The sequence below is a fragment of the Petaurus breviceps genome, unplaced genomic scaffold (assembly GCF_028583685.1).
Source record: "Petaurus breviceps papuanus isolate PSGF00001 unplaced genomic scaffold, PetGlider_PUasm1.0 90740, whole genome shotgun sequence".
NCBI classification, from domain to species: Eukaryota; Metazoa; Chordata; class Mammalia; order Diprotodontia; family Petauridae; genus Petaurus; species Petaurus breviceps.
The window spans coordinates 13,638,443-13,661,241 of record NW_027187330.1 but is presented as its reverse complement, the minus strand read 5'-3'; the positions used below and the strand labels follow the sequence as shown (position 1 = coordinate 13,661,241).

The 22,799-nt window shown below is 35.8% G+C and overlaps 1 long non-coding RNA gene and 1 pseudogene across 1 annotated transcript in view; one reads left to right on the top strand and one right to left on the bottom strand.

Moving 5' to 3' along the window:
• The window catches only part of LOC138145471 (uncharacterized), a 312,019-nt gene that overhangs the window by 47,448 nt on the left and 241,772 nt on the right, over positions 1 to 22,799 (bottom strand). The gene's annotated exons all lie outside the window — the stretch shown is intronic.
• LOC138145470 (small ribosomal subunit protein uS5 pseudogene) lies at positions 10,507 to 11,438 on the top strand (annotated as a pseudogene).

The following is a 22,799-nucleotide window of genomic DNA, read 5'->3' as shown; positions in this document are numbered from 1 at the left end:
AAATTTCACTTAAATGAATTTTTTATTAATTTAATTACTCTTTTAATATACTCTTTATTAATTCAATAAATAGTTTGTTTTCATTTACTTCCTGTATCATAAATTGCTGCCTAGGGATATAATATGTAAAAATGCTGTCCATGGTAGAAATTCTTCCACTATAATAGTTGACCAGTGAGAAATACAGATTTTAATACTTTCAAATAAATGAGTGATAGACAATTTAGCATCTATATATTTAAGACATGAGTGCTAGGGGTTATACACTCAGGAGGGCATTGTTGCACCAACATACAGTGAATATGAAGGAAAGGAAGATACTAAGAGCATGAAAAAAATATCCTGGAATTTTATTAATACTAAAAAAAAATATGACAGGGGTGGCTAGGTGGCACAGTGAATAGAGCACCAGCCCTGGAGTCAGGAGGACCTGAGTTCAAATCCAGCATCAGACACTTAACAGTAGCTGTGTGACCTTGGGCAAGTCACTTAACCCCAACTGCCCCTCCAAAAAATGACAGAGGAAATATTGCTAACTATGAATTTAAGTGCCTACTCTCCCACTTATATAAATTGTTATGACAGTCATCTATACACACAAGGAGAACTTCTTCAAACAGGACTTCTGTAAGAATCAAGCAAGCTTTTGCGAAAAAAAAAAATACACAATGGACCAAATCCTTAAAATATAAAGAATGCACTATCCCATTTGATTTACCATTTTCTCCTTACAAAATCTTTTGAATTGCTTAAATAATATTTTAGTGTATGAACTGATTTACAGAAACAAGTCTCCCTCCAGATATAAAGTTCATTCAAGTCAGCACACATATGATGGACTTTAAGAGAAATTATTATTAATAACAATGATTTGGGGAGATTCAGATTTCCCCGTTTTTCTTTTATCCTTATTTTAAAACTTCATTTTCTAAAGGTTGAGTTAATTTTCTCCTCTCTCCTGACACCAAAGTTTGGGTGGGAACAAATTATTGTTTAAATAGATTGTCCAAGATGTGTGTGTGTGGGGGGGTAATTTAGAAGTAAATGACATAATCAAAGTTCATTTGAATAAGTTCAATCACCTGTAATATTCATTCTCTCATCAACTGTTAACCAATCAGAGTTGATTGTCAACCTTCAGGGAACACCACTCTTCCAATGGTTACATGAGCTGTGAGTCTGACACAATGATTGTATTTGGTCTAAGAAAGAGATGACCAAATGGTCATTCTTTCATTAATATATATGCTAATATTATTAATTAAATTAATTACCCTGAATTATGTGTCTTGAAACTTTTTTAAATGTCACAGCTTTTCCATGTGCCATTTGCCATGTCAAAACTGTTAGTGATTCATTGGATGATTTAACAAAGGAAATAACTCTGTTCAATGACTTTCTGAAAAGAAACATCACATGAGAGGCAAAAACAGGGAAATGAAGATCTGAAAAAGATATGTGCTACTGTGGTAGAAAATGTCACCTATAAAATTCAGGTGACAGCATGATTCCTAGAAAATGACAGTTGTTGGAGGAAATATGGCAAAATAGGGTCACTAATGCACTCTTGATTGTGTTGTGAACTGATCCAACCATTCTGGAGAGCAATTTGGAACTATGCCTAACCACTACTAGGTTTGTAGCCCCAAAGAGAATAAAGAAAACATGAAAAGTATCTATTTGTACAAAACATATTGATGGTAACTCATTTTGTGGTTGCAAAGAATTAGAAATTGAGGTGATGCCCATTATTTGGGGAATAGTTGAACAAGTTGTGGCATCTAATTGTGGTGGAATGCTACTGTGCTATAAAAAACGATGAGTAGGATGCTTTCAGGAAAACATAGCATGATATACATGAACTGAAGAAAAACTAAGGGTCACAAACCATATTCTTCATATGGTAATGATCCGGAGTCAGGAAGCATTGGTTCTACTTTAAGTTCTGCCATTAAATGTTGATGCAAACTAAGGTAAGCAATTTCTTTTTGGATGAAACAGGTAAGTTTCTTTAATTGTAAAATGAGAACATTGCACTCATTTAAATCAAAAGTCCCTTCTGATTCTAACATGAATACCAAGTCTTACTTATGTTTCTGTTATAAGGATATTGTCCCTTATTTCAACCAAATGATAAAACTCTTGCTGATATTATTGAAGTTTCTTCTTCATGATATTGGAAGGCTCTTGAAGAAAAACATTTATTCACTCTTTCCACAAGCACTTGCTATGTGCCAGGAACTGTGCTAAGCACTAGGGAAACAAAGAAAGTTAATATCTTGTGGAAAGCTAAATTAACTGCCTTTGAATGATAAAGAATGATGATGCCATTATTCTTCAGAATAACAGAGAGGTGATCCTGATGCTATGTTTAATGACCCATTGCACCATTGAGTTATAGGGCTAATAATGCTCCTAGAATTCAAGACTAAATTTTGCAGAAAAGGAAACTGAGATCCACAGAACTAGATTTCTCAAACCTAATAAACTATTGAGTTCTTTTACTACTATACACAATCACAAAAAATATCAGTCACTCATTTTAAATCCCCTTAGATTATTCTCTTTTCAAGTTGATACTGCATATATTATTGCTATTATTATATTATAGAAAAATTTTATTTATCATATTGATATTATTAGTAATAATAATAACATATAGAATAACATAAAGAAACCTATTCATATGCCCATTTTCAAATTCTCAAAGGACCTTTGAAAGTGCCATGAAAACATTTAGGACTATTCAGAACCAATAACATGTATAGTTCTATTAGCAATACAAATATCAATTTTTTTTCTCATAAAAAAATGTACAAAGCAACAACCCCATTAAAAAAGTCTTTGTGAAATGTTTAACCTTTGAGGAATTTACTTTGCATAAGAAGATTAAAGTAATGCAGCAGAACTCATTAGCATTTGGGCTTGAACCATAGCTAATGGCCCTACCTGAGTCTTAAAATTATTTGAAGGGTCATTCACATGAACATTTTTCAGATAGAACTACCCATGTGAAAATTGGCCAATTACTTTTGTCTGGCCATATACAAATCATTTAAAAAGGCAGATTTCATAGGTGAAAATAGAACTACAGATATAATTTTTCATGGCGGACCAATTAATAAACAGTGAATATGGAGACTTTGGGTCCCTGAAAAGTCATTACTCTAATGGTCACCATGAGATGGCCAGAGGAACATTTCACCTATTGTATTACTGAAGTGAAAGAAGCTTATTCAATGCAACTTCCTATTTTAACGAATAATTTTTATTATCTCAATTGTTCTAGTCTGCATTAGGAATAGAAATGCTGTCACTACCCTCTAATTTATGGAAACTTATTGAGAGTTCTAACTGTCCTGTCCTACCGTGTTTCCCCAATAATAAGACACTGTCTTATTATATTTTTTGGACAGAAAAACACCAGAGGGCTTATTTTCAGGGGAGGGCTTATTTCAATGAACATTGACAGCAATTTTAATAAACAGGTAAATGTGAACAAAAAAATGTACCTTTATTCAATAAGCAAATCACTGGGGAAGAACAGGATGACGCGCTCACTGCTGCAGCTCTGATTGGATGCAGCTCGGAGCGTGGCCTGCGTTTCGGGGGGCGGCGGGGGACGGTGCATACAGAGGGTACCGTAATGTAGCATGTAGCGCAGGGGATCACCTTCACTACAGTAGCAATCTCAATAGGGCTTATTTTCGGGGGAGGGCTTATTTTAGAGGAATCTTACACAGTAAGGGGAGGGCTTATTTTCGGGATAGGTCTTATTATCGGGGAAACACGGTAGTTAAGACACTGGGTAGAATTGCCTTCATATATGTTTTATACAGCCATTTAATATTCTTTACTCTGTTGTTGGGTGACTTTACCCAAAGCAGCTTGTAGTATATAGCTAAAACATATTTCAGGCACTTTTCATTAGTATTAATAAATATATTATTATAATATATAACAGTATAATATGTGATAAACTAATAAATCCTTAAGCAAGGCTGCCATATATGTTATTTGTTTACATGTAAGTTGATGAGTGTTAATTATCCATTATGCTTACAAATATTTTCCTTTTGTATTTTTTTTTTATTTTTTGTGGAGAAGATTCATGATTATTTATAATCATGTATTCCCATATAAGAAAATAGCAATATTGGAAGAGTACATCCTTCTTCCATATTTTGCCATAAATTATGATGTCAGAGTTATAGATGATAATTTAGGAAACTTAATGGAACCTACCCACAATTGATGCAGCTAGACTTTACCTTTTCTCAATGAACATTTGTTCAGCACCTATAATCTATTGATTGTTAGTAGTGTGGCACTACTTCTTATGCAGCTGAAATGAATATAGCACCTCAGGAGAGAGGGTCCAGCATTTTCTGTTTGTCCTTGACAGCTTTTCAGTGCAAATCATGGGTTCCAGTGCCATGTATAAAACTGCACTCTATTTTTCATCTTTGCTCACTAAAAAACGGATCCCCATTCATATTTATTAGAGAGCAAGCAAGAGACTGAAGGGATGGTGTTAGGAGATCAGCAGAGTTCAGCAAAGAGGAAACCCATTTTTCTGAGTCACTTTACTAATGCTTTTCTTTGTTCCAAAGTGTTGTTTTTCAAATATGTACACTATAAGATAATATGAATATTCTCTAAGAATTATGGACTTAGAGCTGGAAGATTACCAAGGTCAAACCCCTGATTTTATTAGTGAGGAAACTAAAATCCAAAGTTTTTAAGTGACTTGCCCAAGGTCATTAAGGTATTAATTGGGAGAGCTACAGTTCTAACTTAGTTCCACTAATTCCAATCCAAATCTGTATGTGGAGATCTTTGATCTTAAAATCTATGAGTCTGTCTCCAGGTCCCTACTTCTTGACTGGCTAGCTGTGTAGAAAATTCATTTAACTTCTCTGAACTTCAGCTGCTTCTTTGGGAGTAATAATGCTTGTATTGCCTATCTCAAAATTACTATGAAGAAAGCAATTTCATAAACTTTAAGGAGTTAACACAAATTTGTAGATTTTTTTTAACTTTCTTCTACTTTTAAAAAGCAAGCATCCCAAAAGGCTTGTTATTGTTGTTAAAAGTATCAGAACCATAGAACAAAGAATAGACACAAAATGGTTACTCTTTCTTAGTTTAAAACTGGTCCTTTTCCTTCCTTTCTGCCCACTATTTACAGACCACTTCTGCCCCCATGATTCTATTTGGCTAGATTATTAAGTTCCTGACTGGGCACTAAAAACTACAGCTCTGAAGAGTAAAGTAGAATTTCATGTCTTTTTTATGTAACTAGATTTATTATTATCATTGAAATTATAACCTCTAGGTATAGAATTGGACTCTTCAGAAAGACTGTAGAAAGTGAATGTTTCAGTGAGTTACATATAAATTGATTAATGAGTAAGGACTTAACGGAACAAATAAACTTATGATGTGAAATAAAATTAATGTCTTTATTTCCAACATCTTAAAGCCCTAACATCTCTGTTGAAGATTATGCTTGCATTGTGCCTTCTGCCATACCTGGTGTCTCACAAGTGACTTTTTTGCTTTTGGAAATTTTTCTTTCCTGTACTTAATGCTCTATAGGGCATTGTATAATTTTAGCACACTTCCTTTGCAGTCATAAAATCATCTTTTTCTCTTCTAATGCCCTTTAAAACCTGACTGCTTCCTAGTTTTCCAATCTCTTTACACCTTACTCTCTAGGAGCTCTTCATTATGTTTTCCTTCCTCAGAAAACTCATCATTGGGTAGTCCCATTATGCTGCAAGATTGATTGTTCATGATATTCTTAATTCATCAGTAACCTCTGCCCCTTTTACTGAACCCTATGCCTGGAAGGGAGGGTCATAGCCTCCAGGGCCTCTATTTAAAGTGGGGGCTCCCTATGCTTTTTCTCCTTATTTTCCACAAGGTACACTGCTTTTGGACTTCTGGAACCCTCTATCATGCCCCTGCATGGGGTTCCTTTTTCTTTCCCCCCTTCTTTTTAATCTCCTTTTCTGTCTTCCCCCATTAGAGTATAAGCTCCTTGAGGGCAGGTGAAGTCTTTATTTTTATTTATATTTGCATCCCTAGTGCTTAGCACAATGCCTGGCACATATTAAGTGCTTAAGAAATGTTTACTGATTGATTAATTATTCCCCTACACACACTCTGTGATCTCATGACACTGACCTCTTTGATGTCCCTCAAACAAGTCACTCCGCCTCTAGTCTTCAGACACTGTGCATTCTCTCAGGCTCTCCCTTATGCCTGAAACTCTTTCCCCTCTCATCTCTAGTTCCCTAATTTTCTTCATCTCTCAGCAAAAGTGTCACTTTCTGCAAGAAGCCTTTTCCAAATTGTAATCTCAATGATTTCTTTCTGAGATTATCTCTAATTTATCCTGTATATCTTATTTGCATGCTGTCTTCCTCCATTAGACTGTGAGCTCTTTTTGAGCAGATACTGAAAGATTATGACACAATACTAGAAATGGCTTATTGTCAAGTGTTCTCTATGGTGATTTAACTACAGGTGTGTTTGCAATGACTTCTGAAGTTTCTGGGTACTAGCTGTGCTCACTGTGTTTGTTAATTGAATTGTTTGTTATCTATTTCTGAGTATACTTATATGGGCGGATGTGTTTTTATGTATTATGAATCTATTTGTTTTAACATTATTTTTCTCAAATTATATATTTTTAGAGACCAGAAAAAAGTTTCTTTAGCCTATTTTGTAAAGAACCATGTATTGATTGTCACATTTGATGTTTTTGATGATATTCATAATAATAGTGAAGGGGAACCTACAAAGGCAGGAACCTACAAAGATCTGGACAAGGTACATATTTCCTACAAAACTTTCCCCATCTATTTGTTTATTCTATCTGAAATAATTTCTTTCAGTCATATCCAGCTCTGTGTGACTCCACATGGGGTTTTCTTGACAAAGATAGTGGAGTACTTTGCAATTTCCTTCTTTAGCTTATTTTACAGATGAGGAAACTGAAGCAAAATGGGTTAAGTGACTTGCCCAGCCTCACACAGTCAGTCTCTGAAGCAAGATTATTAGTTAGAATTTTATTGATCTGACTACCTTAAGTATCTCTAGTCTAGGTGTATAATGTTTGGGAGTTCATAAAACAAACAAACAAAACAAAACAAAACAAAACAAAGCCTGCTTTCCTGAACACTCCTAAGAGTAATAGTAATCCTTACCTGATACTGAGGGCAGCTTTTCCATCAATTCTAGTTATAGAAAAGACAATCGTGAAAAGCAAATTGTGAGGAAAACTGCTTATCCAAGTAAAAATAGCAAATAGAAATAGGACTTCTGAAAATTAGAATATACTAAATAATAAAGAAGTACAAATGAGCTCTTCAGCTGGGAAGGAGATAAGATCATCTTAAGCCAGGAGAAAGAGAAAGATTTCACTCAGGGGAAGTGCTATGCCATCTCAGTAGTCTTTACAATTATTATTCCTAGAGATGAAAGTATGATGATGGTAGTTTTGGTGGTGATAATGAGGATGATAGAAGCTCTCATTTATGCAGTGCATTAAGATGTTCAAAGCACTGTATATGATAAGGCCAGCTACCATAAATGACCCATGGCACCAAAAGATCCAGTATATCTTTAAAAAGTCTCTTGCCTATTTTTTTTTTGGAAGTTAAGGTATGTCTTCATGTATGTCTCCAAAGTTTCTCCCTGAAGTCTTTGTAAAAAAACTGAAGTAAAATTATTTACACACATATGTAGCATCACATTTCTTTCCACATGAGCAGCATGCTATGTGGCTTTTCCTGCTTGTAACTCTTCAGGCTTAGGTAGAAGCAAAGCTAAATTGGGATCTCCTTGACTTTATAACTTCAACCTTTTAATCCCCCATCAATTTCCTTCCCTCAGCTTCATGACTCACTTCTCCAACAGTAAAAGTCAATCCTTATTCTATTTATTGGCAAAAAAATATTTTGAGAGAATGTTGTTTGGGGGTAAAAGTCAGTATATATTGTGCTGTCATTTTACCATTTAGTCAAATTCCATTTTTTTGTTAACACTCACTGACACTATATGTTACCTATAAATAATTAATTAATTTCTGAATAATAGGAAGAAGCATCAGCATGCAGTCAATTTTTGATGCTTCAGACTATGTTCCTAACAAAGAAATAATAGTAGACAAGTCTTCTGTCAAAATTAGTCAGGTAGTCATTAAGATAAATTAGTTATACCTAACATTTTGCAGAAATATTAAGGCAGGGTGGGTCAGAGATTTAGCATATTTTTTTCAGATTCTGAAAATCATTGATTTACATGTACTTATGAGAGGGGTAGCACTCCATGGAATATATATGGGAGTAAGCTTTAGGACCTATCCTATGGAAAGTGTGCTGAATTTCTCTGGAAATTTCCAGAGATACATATGGCTTAACAATGAATGGGTTGGCAGTTGTGATGAAGAAATAACCTCTGGGTGGTTTTTCATCTTTCCTTCTCTTCCATTACAGTACCAGGGGGGAAGCTTCCTCCTTAAGTTAAAAAGGAGAAGTAGTAATTTTGCCTCTCTTATTTGGACTCTGTATAATTCTTTCATGACAACTGTGAGCAAATGGAAACTAAAGCATGTGACCTAACTGGACAAGTCTGAGATAAAATCACAGAGCCCTAGTTGCCTCATCAATTTTGTGTGGTTTCCTGAAAATATGTGATTGAACAACAATCCTAATATAGATGTATTTAGCCTCAGAAGCTTGTGGCTTCGAGAGTTCTGCAGATTTTGGGTCCTCACTTGATATGGGAGATTCCCTCTCTATATACACTAAAGCAAATAAATCTTGAAGAAGTTAATAAAAGACAGGAGAATGAGGGTAATCCCCGATCTGACCTCTCAGAAGATATCGAGCAAATTGTTTGAAAAGTAAAGAGTGAGGTGAAATATAAAATGTCTATTCTGCAGGCCCAAAATATTACATATTCTGATATTTGAAGTAAGTGAATATAACGTTACAGGTTTTTTGCCTTCCTTCCTTCCTACTTTCCTTTCTTCCTCCTCCTCCTCCTTCTTCTTTGTCCTATTCTTCTATAAATAGATATTCTATGCCTCATATACATTGTTTTACTGAATACCTATTTAATCCTGAATAAATGGAGACACCTTAGATTTGAGACAAACCAGGGTTTTAAGCAACTTCCCCAAGGTTTTAGAGAAAAGTCAGTGAAATAAATGGTTCAATCATATTTTTTTTTGGAGTACAAACTATATAATCCAGAGATGTGACTTTGTCTTTGTCAATGGGAGAGTAACAAAACATGCTCCAGTCATCCTGGGTCTAGCAAGAGCTGACACTTTTATTGTTAAAAAAATAAACATAATAAGGCAGTCACAGTATAGCAGAAAGTTACTGGACTTGGAATCAAGAAGATATGATTTTTAAATAGTTCCTTGGTCACTTACTAGTTGTATGGCTCTGGTTCATACAACTGTGATACTGGGATTCACATAACAATTTTCAGTCTAAGTTTCCTCATTTTTTAAAAATGCCTTAAATCACTTACTTTAAATCTCATTGTAAATCTTAAAGTATTACACAAGTAATAGCTATTTCTTTTCTGTAAAATAAATTTTTATTTATTTAATTGAATATTTTCCATTCACATGTAAAATAAAATTTAACTTTCATTTAAAAAAATTTAAAGTTCTAAATCCTTTCCCTCCTTCCTACCTCTTTCCATCCCTTGAGAAAGCAAGCAATACATCATTTGTAAACATGAAGTCATACAAACATATACTGCTAGCCAGTCTCATCATCTTCAACATCATCGTCATCATCGTCATCATCATCATCATCATCCCATGCTTGTAATAATAATCTAACATATGATTTGATAAAGAGAACAATAGATGACCATTTATTTTCCCTGAGGAAAAAGGGAAATACCAAAAGTGACATTTGTCCAAGGTTACTGGCATACCCTGGCTACATTCCATGTTCATATTTACTTTCACTTCTCAACAATTTCTTAACACTTTTTAAGATGGCTCAAAAACTCATCACTCAAATGAAATGATTACCAGTTTACACCTAATCTTTTGATTTTCCAATCTGATGGTCTTTTCTCAGTCATATCCTTCTTGACTTCTCTGCCACAATTCTGACAACCATGTCCCCTGAGATTCCCTCTCCTCACTGCGTTTTAATGACACTACTCTAATTATTTTCCTCTTCATCTGATCACTCTTTTGCTGGATCAGCATTCCCATCAGGGACCCTAAATGGGATTTTACCCCAAATCTCTATGTTCTAGGATTTAGTATCTTCTGTCCCTATATTCCTTGTCTCACTGAACTTATGTACTCATATGAATTTATTTATCATCTCTCTGCAAGCACTCTATCTACCATTTCTATTCCTTTTTTTAAAGCTATTTCCATACATGAAATCTTACATCTGTTCCATTCTCACATATCACTCCCTAACCCTGTAATCTTGAAATTTCAGCTCAACTTCTACTTCTAGTGAACACCAAATGGCGGACGACACCGGTGCTGCAGGAGGTGCGGGAGGCCCCGGGGGCCTCGGCATCGGAGGCCGGGGCGGCTTCCGCGGTGGCTTTGGCAGTGGGGGCCGAGGTCGAGGCCGGGGCCATGGTCGAGGCCGGGGCCGTGGCCGCGGGGCCCAAGGAGGAAAGGCGGAAGACAAGGAGTGGGTTCCTGTTACTAAGCTGGGCCGGCTAGTCAAGGACACGAAGATCAAGTCTTTGGAAGAGATCTATCTTTTCTCCCTTCCTATCAAGGAGTCTGAAATCATAGATTTCTTCCTGGGATCTTCATTGAAAGATGAGGTTCTGAAGATCATGCCTGTTCAGAAAGAAACTAGAGCTGAACAACGTACCAGGTTCAAGGCTTTTGTGACCATTGGTGACTACAATGGCCATGTTGGTCTGGGTGTCAAGTGCTCCAAGGAAGTGGCCACAGCTATTCGAGGTGCTATCATTCTGGCCAAGCTGTCCATCGTTCCTGTGAGTCGTGGCTACTGGGGGAACAAGATTGGCAAGCCTCACACAGTACCCTGCAAGGTCACTGGGCTATGTGGGTCAGTTCTGGTGCGCCTGATCCCCGCCCCTAAAGGTACTGGCATTGTCTCAGCTCTTGTGCCTAAGAAGCTGCTGATGATGGCTGGAATTGATGACTGCTACACTTTTGCGAGAGGCTGTACTGCCACTCTGGGCAATTTCGCTAAAGCTACCTTTGATGCCATCTCCAAAACATACAGCTATCTAACCCCAGACCTGTGGAAGGAGACTGTGTTCACTAAGTCTCCTTATCAGGAATTCACCGACCATCTTGTGAAGACTCACACTCGAGTATCTGTCCAGAGGACCCAGGCAGCTGCTGTGGCAACCACATAGATGGTTTTTTATAAACAGATAAATTGTTTATAATGCCTGCTAACAACAACAACAAAAAAAATTCAGCTCAAATGACACCTTCTACCTAAAAGTTTTCCTGATACTCCAAGAAAATGAAATAGTGTCTCCCATCTTGCTGTCAAAAGTTCTTTCATTTATTTCATATGCATTTACATATGTGAATTCAGTCTCTTCAAGGTAGGTTGTACACTCAATGACAGGTTCCTCTTTCACTTTTTTCCCCATTCCCAGTGCAAAGAACAAAGCCAGATAGATAGTAAGTGCTTAACAATTGCTTGCTCATTAATTGATTGAACAAAGTATTAGTATAGTAATAGAAACTTGCTTTTTCCCCACCACCAGAGATACATATTTTAGTATAATTGGACTGATTAAAAGAGTCTAAACCTTTACTGGAAGAAGACATAGAAAGTGGAAATTGGAATTGAGTACTGACTTCTATCAATGCCTTCACCATCTTCTAGCATTAAGGAATATCAATGTGTGTCTATGCAAAAAGTTATATAGATTTAATCTAATAAGAGATTGGGAGCATAGACCTATTCAAATCTTATATTCCATATTTTTTTTTTACCTTTTTCGATGAGAATGACAAGGGAACAGTAAGATGGAATGATTGCTATTAATTGATCATGTACAATGCATTATAATCTTCAAAGTGCTACCAAAAGATAGTTATTGTTATCATTGCATTGTCATTAAGAGTGGATTTTTGAAGTCATTTGTCTTTGTAATGTTGTTGCATAACTTACTTTCTTGGTTTTGCTCATTTCAAATTGTATCAATTTACAGACAGTTCTCACTTTATCTAAATTTACACTTTGCAAATCAGACCTCCTGGCAGGCAGAATAAGGAAAAAGTCAGCAGTTCAGGTACTGCTCAGATACAGGGGCCCTCCCTTCCAGGTACCTAAGCTACTCATGGGCCCCAAGCACTGGAGCCACTCTAGATGGGAGGGGGTGACTGAAGCAGGGAAATGGGACATCTGTTGAATGGGTCATATATCTTAAGCAAGAACTTGCTGTATGCAAATTTTGCCTACTTGCTCTGAAGCCATACCTTTATACCAGAAAGTTCTCCCTTAATGTAAGTATATCATTCAGCAGATCTCTCCCTCCCCTCATGTGTCATCTCATGTCCCCTTCCTAGTCCTGTCCACTGCAGCCTGAATATCTTCAGTGACTTGTACCACTCCCAGCACCTGGAGAGGTTTCAGTGTCTGGAGGAGGATCTCTGGGGGAAAGGTTAGACAAATGCTATGGCCTCTGTGCCTTGCCAATGGCTGAGTCAATTTACATAATATAAATTTACTTAAATCAAAGAGAACTGTCTGTAGTAATTTCTTATAGTATAATACTATTACGTTGCCTTCATAGATAATATTTGGTTTGTCTACTTCCTAATCAATGCATATTCTCTTAGTTTACTGTTCTTTGCCACCACAAAAAGGGCTTCCCTAATTATTTTTGTACATAAGGAAAATAGTTCTATTTTTTTTAATCCTTTAAGGCATGGGCCTCCTAGGAATATCACGGGGTCCCTGAGTATACATAATTTAGTAAATTATAGGGCAAAGCTCCAAATTTCTTTCCAGAATAGCCATGCCAATTCAAATCAATAACAGTGCATTAGGTTTGCCCATTTTCCCTCAGACCTTCATATTTTCTTTATAATCAAATTTGCCAATCTGATTGAACTTCAGAGTTCTTTTAATCTGAATTTCTCCTATTTTCATTTGACACTTTTTTATATGACTATTAATAAATTGGATTTATCCTTTAAAAATGACCTCTTTGTAACCTTTGAACAATAATCAACTGGGGAATGGTTCTTATTTTATTAAATTGGAATTTGTTCTTTATATATATTTGTATATATATATATATGTATATATATCTATATACTCTATCAGAGAAATTTGCTTTAAGAAAATTTTCCCCAATTATCTATTTCTGATGTTAGCTATATTAATACTGTTTGTGTAAAATATTTTTAAATTTTTCATTATCAAAACTGCTCATTTTTATATTCTGTGATCATCATTATCCCTTATTTGGTCATGGAGTCTTCCTATATCTAAGATTCTGCAAGATAATTTTCCCTCTCCCTCTAATTCATTTATTACTTCACACTTTATGTCCAAATACTGTAACAATTTGGAAATTATTGTGGGAAAGTTTGAGCTGTGGTTCTATATGAAATTTCTGCCAGGAAGCATTCCAGAGTTCACAGAAGTTTTTGTCAAATGTTAAGGTTTTTTGGTTTACTAAACAGAAAGCTACTCTGTTCAATTGCTTTCTTATTGTGATTCTAATCTGTTGCTCTTATTGACTTCTCTATTTTTTAACAATCATGGAAAGATTTTTGGTAATAACTGCTTTGTGGTACAATTTTATATTCTCCCCCCCCCTTTTCCTACTTTTTCATTATTTTCCTTGAGATTTGTAATCATTTGTTCCTCTAACTGAATTTTATGATAAATTTTATAACTTTGTGAAGTAAACATTTGCTTGTTAGATTGGCATAACATTGAATAAATAAATTAACTTAGGTAGCATTTTTATTATATTAGCTTGACCTACCCATGAGAGGTAGAGACTTTAGAACATTGGCCAGTAAACTTGAATTTGAATGATAAAAACATTCTATAACATTATTAATAAAAATCATTTGTGAATGTGTAGAAAGAGAAATAATGATCATAATTTTCAGCATAGTTTCATTTATTCATGACAGATTTGCTCTATTTCATTCTTTCTTTTTTTTGGGGGGGGGAAGATTATTATACTTGTAGATCAAGAGAATTCTGTAGACATAATACATTTATATTTCAGCAAAGTAGTTGTTAAAGGCTATCCTTGTAGACAAAACAGAGAGGTGAGGAGAATGAGATATTTAGAGAATTCAATGAATTTGAAGCTAAGTGGCTATCAAAAGCATAATCATTAGTGCATCAATATCAGCTTGGGAAAAAGGTCTCTACTTTTTAAATTTTCTTTTTATTTTTAAGTTAATTTCTTTATTTTTAGTTTTCAACATCACTTCCATAAGATTTTGAGTTGCAAATTTTCTCTCCCTTCCTATCCTCTCTGTTCCACAAGATGGTCTGCAATCTGATACAGGTTCTACTGATGCATTCATATTAAAAATATTTTCACATTAGTCAAGATGTAAAGAAGAATTAGAAGTAATGGGACAAACCAGGAGAAAGAAGAAACAAAACAAAACAACAAAAGAAAAGGAGAGCAAATAGTATGCTTCCATCAGCATTCAGACTCCAAAGTTCTTTCTCTGGATGTGGATAGCATTTTCCATCATGAATGTTTAGGAGTTGTCTTAGATCCTTGCATTCTTGAGAAGAGCTAAGTCTATCAAAGTCAGTCATTGCTGAATGTGGTTGTTACTGTGTACAATGTTCTCCTGGTCCTGCTCATTTCACTCAGCATCAGTTCATGTAAGTCTTTCCAGGATTTTCGGAAATCCATTTGCTCATCTTTTCTTATAGCATGAGGTCACTACTTATTGATACAATGGAAACTTTTCAAAAAAAACTCCCAGACTAACTCTCTAATGAAATATGTTCCCCTCCCCCCACTAATAATATGAACAATTTATTTATTACTATTTAAAAAGAGAGCGGTGTCCTTTAATTTTACAGTATAGTAACAATACTGTTGTACATGATCAGAGTCTTATTGCCTCACTTAACTGACGTGATTTTCATTGTTGTATTCATTGTACATGTTCTTTCAGCTCTTCTTTCATCACTAGAAATCACATCATACATTCTTCCCCATTTTTACTGAATTATTCATGCTAGCCATTCCTTATTATGTCATACTTTGTTCATAAGCTCCTTGGCCATTTGGACAAGTAAGCAAGGGGAATAAAAGATGATAAGTTTCAAAACTAAACTCCAGACCACCCAATATGAGCTTTTACTCATTTTTTAATGGACCAGCACATATTTCTTTGTTTCAGACAAAAGTTAAGTTATTGAAGGCAAATATACTTGTAAGTCTTTTGCTAGAAAATAATGAGAAAATAGAATGCTGGAAACAGAATCATGTTTACAGAACATGGAAATTTTATCCTATTATGTTAATAACATGTAGGGATAGGTAGCATAGCATATATAGGAAGCTTTCCTCCAATACAGTTTTAATATCAATCATAACAACTTAGATATAAAGGTGTTGGGGACTTAAGATGTCATCTAATCTAATGCTCTTTTTTTTTTTATAAATAAGGAGAGACCCAAGAGACCCTATGAGAAGCCAAGGGGTTGAATACCTTGGCTGAGGCTACACAGGTGACTTTTTCATGTGGTTTTGAACATAATCCTTCAGTTATGTTCTGCTCTACCACTTTTTATTCAAATTGGAATGTAGTTCCAATGTGTCATGCTTCCTGGAGAAAGCCGACTGCACTCATCTAGAATAAGGTTTTCAATTGCCTTACTCTATTGTCTCTAAGATAATGACTTTAGTAGTAATTAACAGGTTAAGCAAGGACCTGTGACATGGCAAGTGCTGCAGACTTTTTTTAGATCACTTCAATCCAGCATAACCCAGGACTCAAGACTAAGTATTTTGCATATGACTCTCCTTGTTGGTGAGAAAATCATTATTCTATTTTCCATGCCTGTGTGAGGTACAGTTAGTGAAAGTTTGGGGCAGAATAGTTGTTTTATGGATTTGACATAAAGAGAGAACAGATATCATTTTAGAGGCTATTTTCTGAAAGAGGTACCAGGACAGAGAGATTTCTCCAGAAAGAAGTCAACATACAAACATATAGAATCATATCTACATTATGATAATCCTTGGAGTAGTCAGCATAATCAGCTGTTAATAAGTTACTAGAAGCTTGGGATTTCAAAAGATCTGGAGACCTCATTATTACCCAAAGGAAGTGATTGAAGAAAAAGTTATGCTTACTTCCCTTTCTCCACAAAATCTGTAATTTCATTGATATAGGGAAATCCTAGATAACAAATCCCTCTCTACAACTAGAGGTTGTCACCTTCTCTGTAACTTAAAAACTTAAGATTTAATAGAGCATTTAGAGGTTAAATGACTTGTCCAGGGCTGCACAGTTAGAATGTGCTAGAAATAGGACTTAAACCCAGTTCAACCTGGTTCAAAGGCAATCATCTCTTCTATCTCTCCTCTACAAACTGCTGAGAATCATCTATGTACCCACTGAGGATATTTTTAATAAAAACACGTGAAAGGAACAGACAGGATTTTACAAATATTATTCATTAGTATACTACTTCTTTACAATTCCATAACTGACTGGAATGTGTAGACAGTATCAGATCCCTCTGGGTTTATTGTTTATTGATTCTAAATAAGAATTTAATGCCATATACCAAAACATCACCTAAAATACTTTCCTCCAACCAAATGCCTCCCATATATATGTTAAAATTATTCAAATTCTTCAAAAATAGCAGACTATAGACGATTTCAGTACACTCTCTGATTATTAACATCAAGTGAAGCCAAAAGTAAATTTATGTTCACCAAAAGTACTTGATGCTCAGAAATATTTTTACAGATCAAAGAAGGATGGCAATGTCTCCTTGACATTGGTCATGCCAAGTATTCAAATAAAGGAAGATTTCCAAAATTAGACCCATAATCACATGATTCAGTCTAACTAAACACACTGGAAAAGTCAAAATGAATGGAGAATATGTCATGTTAAGATTATGTGATTTATTTTAATGGACAACCCGTAGAGCTGATCTATCAATACATATACTTTGGTTAAACATTGTGGATGCACTATTAACTTAGCACTTAATTGAATTGGGTTTCAGGATAGGCTTTACTTAGGAAGCACCTCTTGAACTCAGTCTTAAAGGGAACTTGTGATAAAAGAGGCAGAGATGAGAAGGGAATTCATTCCTGTCATGAGAGTCATCTATGGATTGACCTGGAAATGGGAGATGATGTAGGCTGTTAAAAAAAAAAAAAAGAAAAGAAAACTAGGAAAATCAGTTTTGCTAGAGCAAAAAACATGTAAAGAGGATTAATGTATAGTAAGACTCATATAATAAGCCTGGAACTAGATTGTTGAGGGATTTAAGTGCTAAAGATAACCAATAGTGTCTTATCCAAGAGGAAATAGAGAGTTACTAGACCTACTCCAGCGGGAGCATGACATGGTCCAACTTAAGCTTTAGGAATATTTGTTTGAAAGCTCCATTGAGGATGAATTAAAGAAGTGTGCTATTTAATGCCAATAGAATAATTAAGATGATATTTCAATAGTCTAAGGAAAAGAGAAGGACAACCCAAACTAGGATTGTGGATGTAGACTAAGTAATTCCTGGGTAGAATAAAAAAGATTTGTCAATTAATTTGGATATGAGAATGATGGAGAGCGAAATGTATAGGATGGCACCTTTTGAACTAATGTGACTAGATTTTGCTGCCCTCCACAAAGTCTGGAAGAAGGGACCATTTGAGGAGAAAGAAAAGCAGTTCTACTTTGGATATGTTGACTTTGAAATGACTGTAAGATATGAAGTTGGAAATGTCCAACAGATAGTTGTACATTAGGGATTAGAACTCAGGGGAGAAAGAAAGGCAGGAAGGAAACAATGCTTTATTGAGCATTTACTGTGTGCCAGACACTGTGCTAAATGTTTTATAAATATTATGTTATTAGATCCCCACAAAAGATCCTGGGAGTTAAGAGCTCTTATTATCTTCATTTTACAAATTAGGAAATTTAGGCAGACAATGGCTAAATCCCTTGTTTAAGATTATATAGCTATTAAATGTCTGGATATACAATTGAACTCAGGACTTCCTGATTCCAGTTTTGTGAATTATCTACATAGAGGTTATATTTGTACCAACAGGAGCATATGTAATCACCAAGAGAGGGAGTACAAAGTTAAAAAGAAGAGAGAAAGAAGAAGAAATCCCTGGCAGACACCTGGGGATGCCTATGGGATGAGATATAAGTAATGATCCAACAAATGAAAATATGTAGAAACAATAAGGCAGATAGAAAGAAAAAAAAACAGTAGTAATGTCATGAAAACTCAGAGAAGAGAAAGTATCCATGAGGAAGCAGTGGTCAACAGTGAAAAGATTCAGGAGGATGAGTTTTGAAAATGTTCATCAATCATTACTCTTTTTGGAGAGAGCAGGTTTTAAATTTAGTAATAATGACAAAAGTCAGGCTACAAATGGCTGAAAAGTGAAAGGAGTGGAGGCAATTAGTGTAGTTACAGGAGTTTGTTTGTGAAAGTAGGAGACCTACAGGATGATAGCTCAAGGATATTTAAGGGTCAAGTGAAGACTTTTTACAGATCTTGGAGACTATGTTTTTAGATAATGGGAAAGGAGCTGGTAGATAGGAAGAGATTAAAAATGAGAGAGAATGGGGCTGATTGGTTGGGGTGGGTGCAGGGAGTCACAATGCAAAATGAGATGGGAAGAGAAAGGATCAAAGGACAAAGTAGAGTGCTTGTTTGTTCTTGGTAAAGAGGTAGCCACTTCTTCAAAAGAGACTGAAGCAAAGGAAAAGAGTACTGGGGATGATGCCGAGGGCCTTTTAGATGTAGAATATGAGAAAAGAGAAAACTCAGGTGAATGTGCTCTATTTTCTCAGGGAAATTAGAAGTGAGGTCTGCTAGTAGAGAATGTCTTTAGATATTTTAAAGAGAAAAGGAATTCTGTTTCTAATAAGAACTATCTGGAAAAAGTATGAGTTTCCTTGTAAAGCAGTGAGTTACTTAAAGGTGGAGAGGGTGTAATGGAAATGCAAATTTAAAGATCTTCCCTGCCCCTAGGCCCTTTGATAGGCTTTAGAGACTCTGAGAACCTTCTTTGATTTGAAAATGTACTCTGCCTCCTAATAGGCTGAATGTGGTCACATGGAGCCTGTGGCAGGAGGCTGGGTTTTCAGGAATGCCCACACCTTGATGCTGTGTTATTGGGCAGTGGTTCAAGAGGGTGGTTACATTCTCTGACCCAGGAGAAGGCTATCTAATCCCTGATGTGAGGCTTTGCTTTGGGGCTCACTTTGAGAAGTGTTCTGTGATTTGATCAGATGAGACTCTGGGAAGCCTTTGTTGAGAGACCCCCAGCTTTGAAAAACCCAGATGTTGATTCGGTATGGATGTAATGGTTGGACAGTTTGGAAACCTGTCTACTTGATCTGTTTCTCTGTCTTGATAATTCTGTCTGTATACTCTGAAGTTCGGGGTGCTGACCTTTTTCCCCTGAACTAGGTAAACGATATATATTTGACTGATTAAAGTAAGCTTGTTAACCCATTTTGAGTTGCTTTCCTTTAATAAAGCATATCTAAGAACCTGTATTGGCAGCCACCCTGGGGATGCTGGGGTGTTTGCTGATCCAGAGGGCTCCCCTGCCAATAAGAGAACACAGTTGATTTATAAGACCTCTGAGTTCTCTTCAAAATATGATATTCTGTGATTCTATGGGAAAATTCAGGATAAAATATTAGAAACTGATCCATCCTTTGGGGAGGTGGCATGGTGTCATTGTCATGTTCAGTCATGACGGACTCTTTATGACTCCATGGATCATAGTATACCAATATAGTATTTCCTTGGTGAGGATACTGGAGTGGTTTGTTATTCCTTCTCTGATAGAAAAGGCAAATAGAACTTTTGTGATTTGCCCAGGGTCACAAAGCTAGTAAGTGTCTTATGCTGTATGTGAACTCAGGTCTTCCTGATTCTGAGCCCACTGCTCTCTTCACTCAGCCATGCAACTGCAGTGGCATGATGTAGTGAAAAGAATTCTGAAATAAAAACAAAAACAAAAAAACTAAAATAAAAAATTAGTTCTATTCCTGGCACTGATATTTAGTAATTTTTTTAGCAACCCCGATTTGATTTCCCTCCAGTTTCTTCATTCATTAAATGGAGTTAGTACTACTATTACTATCACCACTACTACTACTAGTAGTATTACTACTACTAAAAATAATACCTACCTCAGATTTTTGTTATGATAATATTTTTTCAAAACTTAAATGATATGTAAATATAAACTGTCATGGGTAATGTAGTTCTCCTGATATAGAGGGGTCTTTTACCTAACTAAGAGGGTTTTTTTTTTACCTAACTAACATTGCTCCCCCTACCATGTGGGTCCTTTCATTGGCTGCCTGCATTTTCCAAATTGACTAGCAGAGACAATGGAAGTATTCAGCTGCCCTTTTCCACCACTCTGCTGTTCTTTCATCTGTTGCATCCAATGGTGAAGGTGTCCTAGTACACCCCCAGCACAGACTTCATTCTCCTTCTCCCTCTTTTACCAGACTCTGGGAAATGGGCCTAAGAGTGTTTGTTTCTGTCCTGTCCTGCTTGTCCTCATTTTCAGATGCTTGAAAAAGTCCCCGTGGATCAGGAGTTTGAGTCATGGCAATCTTAGAGCCAGGATTTCAGGCAGAATAGTGAGTCCAATCATCCTGGCATGAAACAGCTGAGAAGCCAGGAGCCTGCAACTTGAGTCAAAGTAGGGTTTGGACTTGAAATTTGGACTAAGCTATATTGAAGTTGAGAGTAACTGTGAATCTAATCCCACTGCTCTCTTCTGAGACTGAAGTGGTACCAGAGAAGTAGGAATTATGCTTTTCACTTGGTGGGGTTCTAAGTTTGTATACTTGTGATATATCTTTTGAAATAAATATTTCTGTGTAAAAACTAATCTTACTGTTGGTGACTGGAGTGCAAGTACACCTTACACCTGGGGATTATATCATCATTGGGGCCTAGAGACATTAGCAAAGAGGACAGACTATCCAATGCTCTCAAGTCTACTGAAGAGCTCTAAGAGTGGGGTGAAATCCACCCTATCTGGCTTTTGAGTGGTGGGGGCCAGGGTAGCCAGTGCTAAGTGTTATAATAATAATAATAATAAAACTAACTATGGTGCTTTAAATTTTGCAAAGCACTTCCAAAATATTTTCTCATTTTATCCATAGAAGAATACTGGGAGGTTGCTACTATTATTATCACCATTTTACAGATAAGAAAAGTGAGGCAGATAGAAGTGATTTACCAAGGATCACATGGACATTGAATATCTAAGGTTATATCTTTTTGATTCCATGTCTTATGTTTTATCCACTGTGCTAGTCATTATTATTATTCGGTTGAACAGTTTACTATATGATATTTTTTGTCTGATTATTAAGTTTCTTGATAGCTTAGCACTTAGAGTGGCTTTAGGATAGTATATATTGGACTTAAAGTCAGGAGATGTGGGTTCATATTAGATCTCATCTACTTTCTAGTTATATGATCATTGGCAAGTCCCTTAAACTCCCATAATCAGTTTACTGACTTATAAAATGGAGATAATATCTGCTGAACTCACCTAATAGAATTGCTGTGAAGATGAAATTAGATAACATATATAAAACACCTTGAAAATTTTAACACATGATATAAATAGCAGCTATTGATACTCTTGGTGTAATCACTTATTTACACTGCTATCTGTGTGCCTCTGTATCAAAACTTATAATTTGCCTTTGGTTTCCAGATTAGATATTCTGCTGCCATAGTATTTTGAAAGAGTTGAGTGGTTATTTTTGAAATCTCTTATGTTCATATTTCTTTATGATTCCTTTAGGCTCAAGATAGATATGTTATTCAGCTAGGTTTTCAAGGGTAGCAATTAATGATTAAATGTATATCTCTTCAGGATACCTATTATATCTCTTTTTCAAAAAATGCCAGCCACCCACCTACCATCCCAGGATGAGTTATGGAAAGAATCTAAGGTTGTTGAGCTATGGGCCACAATGGGCAAGGCTATTTGTTTTAATGAGGGGAGAATCATCAGCATGCATGGTTGAATGCTTTACAACCAGCTCAGCCAATACATCTTTCTTGAGGGAAAGAGGAGAAAAAATAATCTTTCAAATTTACTTGACAGCCCCCTGATCAATGTGCCTGATATGTTTAAGGAAGAGAACTCTGACAGAATCATTCATAAAAACCCCCACCTATTTCTTCCTAAAGCCGTCACAAGGTATGGAGATAGGGAAAGATAAGTAATCTGGGGAAAACTGGTAATGGGAGAGAAAAGAAGGGTTGTGGATGGCACAAGGAAGAAGCACCATCAAAGAGAGGTCAATGGCTGTGCAAAACTAATCAGGTATCTGTTTTCTGAAGTTACAGCCAAGGTGAGTTTGCCATGGCTGATTAAGGTTAATGGTAATCATGCATATCAGTGTCATATAAGTTGTTCTTTAAAAAAAAAACTGATCTTATTTTTATAAATAGCAGTGTCTAAAGGTTAGAAACCATTGCTTGCATTCAAATGCATGTTCATTTTTTTCTTACATACAAATAACA